This window comes from Limulus polyphemus, unplaced genomic scaffold (assembly GCF_000517525.1).
Source record: "Limulus polyphemus unplaced genomic scaffold, Limulus_polyphemus-2.1.2 Scaffold157, whole genome shotgun sequence".
Classification (NCBI taxonomy): domain Eukaryota; kingdom Metazoa; phylum Arthropoda; class Merostomata; order Xiphosura; family Limulidae; genus Limulus; species Limulus polyphemus.
In genome coordinates, this window is record NW_013665767.1 from 495,674 (window position 1) to 500,014 (window position 4,341).

The window sequence follows — 4,341 nt, forward strand, 5'->3', positions numbered from 1 at the left end:
AGAGTAAAAAACCTATCAAATATATGTAATACTATCACGTTTGTCATAATAACTGACACAAAGAGCATCTTTCTGAATATTTTTTTTTGTCTAAAGGCGCTAACTATTGTTTAGACACGTCACAATTTAAATAAAAATATCCAAAATTTAACGAAAACATGTCCAGACTCGTTTACCATAGAACCCGAGATATGCAAAAAATTATTAATTAGTTGTCATATCTCACGCGGATTATCAATAGAAAAGATTCGTGACAAATTTTTCTCTAAAAATAATAATCAGGAAAGGTACCGGTGAGTTATAGCATTTTTTTTTGTATGATCAGGTGTTTGTAGTATTTAACGCTTTTTGTCATCCAGTCTGTTTCTCTGTCTCATTCTTTCGCGCGCTCTCTTAGATAAGTACTTATTATTTTAAACGCCATTGACAGCACTGTTTATGGCTGTTCTATAAAGTACTTTGCCTGTAACTATCACCCCAAAACTTCTGATTTTAAAATTATTACATTTAAAAGCTATACACAAACACACACACACACACACACACATATATATATATATATATATACATATTCATACAAAATATCCATGTTCATATTTAAACTGAACTACTTTCCAAAACCAATAAGTATTAAAAAAAAAAACTTTAATAGGGAGGGTGAAGAGTAAATGGAAAAACGACGCTCACCTAGAGCCATGACAGTTGTTAAAGGTAAAACACACTTACACAGTGCTGTATATATTTATCTATATCCGTAAAGTGTCTGTTTTTAGTGTATTATATAATTTTGATATAAAAATAATTAGTTAGTTAAGTTAATGGTTATGAAAGATTTTTAATTTATATAACAGTGCCCATGACAAAAAGCTTGTTTTGGCGCCATGATGAATCATGGAGTTAATTAACATACGAAAGCCTCAAGGACGCTACTGGTGGTGGATGCTGTAGTAAATAGTATGGTCAGTCATGGTAAATTTTGGAGTTGACTAGTTTTAAATTTAAAGTAATGTTTACACTTTTATGTAATGCTTTGTTGACATCATTGAGTTAAAGTATAAACAAAAGTTGTGTAAGTGTTTGACTCAGCTTTGTCATCGATCGAGGCGAGAGTGGCCGGACCCACGTGAATGATGTTTTATTGTGTTACTATTAGTATTAGGCTTAACCTGTTTTGATATATACAACTTACAAGTGTCACTGTCAAGTGTACCTTTATAAGCTTAGTTGGGGGTGTTTGCTTTTTTCTGCCTAAAACTTCATTCCTATATATTAAATTCCAGCATCAACATACCTTACTGCTCTTTCAATTATATTCATAGTACACTACTTTAGTATTTTTGTCATGAATATGAGAAGGGTTGAACTTCAACTTGAAGTTTACGTTTTTAACATTACTTCTTTACTTTAGTGGTTTTGTCTATTTCTATTCTAGTTGATGTAAGTTCTACTATATGAAAAGTCAAAAAGTAGAGCGAATTAAGAAAGTATCAAGATATATTTATCCTCAGGAATACTTACTGAGGACCATTGTGTTTGTATGAAGATAGTACAAGTGTAGTACCACTGCCACTAAATATTAGTAAATATACATCTAATTGAACTTTCATTAGTTTTGTAATATCACTATCACAAGTATTGGGGATTGTTTTGAGTACATTAAAAGATTTATGTGGGTATCAAGTGACGTTTTCAGTGCATTCACTTTTACTTTTTTAAAACATTCTCCATATTATATTTCTTTTCAACAGATAGCTGTTGTTGATTAGTAATGGTCTATTGATATGTAAATCTGTTAAGTATATAAATAGGATAAATTAGAAGTCTTTCAAGGTTTATAGTCATAGTCTTTTTTTCACTGTCTTTTTTTATAATTTGTTTTTGTGCTTTATCATTTTGATTTAACTTTATTGCAGTATATGCTTCTGAAGTGAAAAGCTAAAACCATTTTTTTTGGACACATATCTTTAAAATAATGAAATATATTAGTTCATAGTTTATTTTAGTTATTAAACAATTTACATAGGCTAAGATTTAGTATAGTTATTTAGTGTTTTTGGCCAGATATCGCTAGAAATATAGCTTTAATAAATCTATACAAGGACATTAACTTTTTCAGCACCGGTTCGGTCCCTGGGCCGACCTTGTAATCATTTTGTGCTTGTTATAGTTTTTAGTTTTCATGCTATAACTTTTAAATTAGTAAGCAAATTTGAACAAAATTTGGCAGATTATAAGTAAACATTATGATGCTTTCATATGCGAAATATAAATCTTTTTTATTAAGTCTTAAGGTTTGTAAAGCAATGTTTTTCTCATGTTTTTTTTCTTTTCTTTTCACATGTTGCCTAACTATCATGCAAAATAATATTAATTTTAAGATTAAAAATACTTTTATGCATCAGAAAATTTTGAAATTTCACATGTGAAATCTTTGTATTGTCCAGATAGTTATCAAACATTTCTTAAGAAAAAACTTTATATTTTATCTGTTATTTTCAATAATTAATCTCAGTGCAGGTTTGATAGATTTGACCGATCTCACAACTACCTTATAAAATAAGTCAGATAAACGTAAGCTGGTAAAGCAATCGCTGATTAGCATGTCCTTTAGCCAATCAGGAAATATCACAGACCTACTGAAGGATGTGTAGATTGTATAGGAATTATTTTTGATGGCAAAGGACAGGTTTATGTGTTTTAATAAAGGTGGCTTCCAAAATAGAGATATGAAAGGTTGACTGACCATTTGCAATAATTTCTATTTTCAATTAATTTTATTAGCTGTACTATTTCCTATAAATCATTTTCCAAATGGTTCTTCTATGATTAGTGTCTGGCGAAAAGCTTCAGCAGATATTTCTTTTGCAACATCTCAAGCATTAATTGGTCCAATTATAAATGGTATTTTAAAGTTTTGAACAACTCAACTTTCAAGATCAACATATCCAAACAAGCCAATGTTTCCATTTATGAACGTTATATTTTAAAATCTGTGCAAGAACTCAGCTAACAGATGTTTCTGTATATCAAAGCTATCTTCAAGTTCATTAAATCATAACTACTGATCTAAATACGTCATGAAAGTTCTTTTTTCCATTTGCTTGAACTGTAAAATTTCTGGTTGTTTGGTTTGTGTAGGGATCAAAACAAAGTGGTAAAAGTTTAGCTAGAAGAAAAGGTACTTAAGGACTTCTGCCACATATTAAATTTTGCTTTATCATTTTATACTTTATTTAAATTATGCAGTTGTGTTATGAAAGGAAAAGTAGTGTTTTTGTGGATTAAGATTAGGTAGGCTTATTTTAGTCATTCTGCACTCAACCATATCAAGTTTTGTTTCATCAACAAGGCTTTGTTTGCATTAGAAAAGGTGTTGTATTGATTCACCTGGGTCTAAAAGTGCAAGAGCTACACCACCATAAAGGCTCCTTAGGATTTCCCAGAATGGATTTTTTTATCATTGTTGTTTAAAGTGTGTATACTGAAATTGCTTCTAAAAATCTGACTTAAAAAGTTTTAGAATTGAAGAATATATGTGTATTCCTTTGGGATTGGAAAATGAAAGGACTTGTATCTTCTGTATGAAGAATATTGAGGTTATGGGGGAAAAAAAGAAGGTTCATTATTTAAAAGTTCATATAACCCTACAGCCCGATATTAGCTGTGTTGGCAAAAGTAAATTGAATTTCTCTTCTTTTTTTTTTATGAATATTAGCATCAATAGGTCATTTTGACATTGTATAAGACCATAATATGTCCTTATTTGGTTAGGCCAGCTGGATGGAGCATGAGTGGTAGGTCTGGGGTGTTCCTCCTTACACTTACTTATTTTAGTAAATATTTCTTGTGTACTGTAGCTCAGCTGACTTCCTGAGATATACTGGCCAGTTAATGTGTACTGTGCCAGTCTATAATAATCACTATTAGATTATAACCCTCCAACAATAGGAAGTTAATACTTCCTCTGTGTGCAGTAAGCCCTATGAGCACTCACATTTCAATAAAGGATCTTTCCTGATGAAACAAAACAAACACGCCAAGAGTGGGGAAGTTCTGTGGAGATGTATCTATCCAAAATAAATTTTTAGATAAGGAAAATGTTACTCACTTCTCCACAGAATGTATAGCTAGAATTCCACTTTAATAAGATGGTGGAGGGGCCAGTGTAGATAAATAAATTAAAAAGATGACCTCCTTTTTGAAATTATAGCATCAGTAAGGGAAAACTCTGGGAACATGTCACTTACTGGAAGGGAGGGTCTAGTGGATGTCACTTGGTGGGAGACTTATAAAAGACTTGGTTTGGTCGGCTATTTCATTGGTGGTAGTGTTCAGGGTCAC

At 31.1% G+C, this 4,341-nt stretch overlaps 1 protein-coding gene across 4 annotated transcripts in view; it reads left to right on the top strand.

The window, feature by feature from the left end:
* The first annotated feature begins 657 nt into the window (after positions 1-657).
* LOC106476569 overlaps positions 658-4,341 on the top strand; it is a 22,121-nt gene continuing 18,437 nt past the window's right edge. The window contains exon 1 of one of the 4 annotated variants that reach the window (XM_013937217.2): positions 658-711. The gene's annotated coding sequence lies outside the window, so the exon portion shown is untranslated. Of the gene's footprint in view, positions 712-780; positions 970-4,341 lie in introns of those variants that run through there. The other 3 variants (XM_022381348.1, XM_022381345.1, XM_022381349.1) reach the window with 3 other exon arrangements.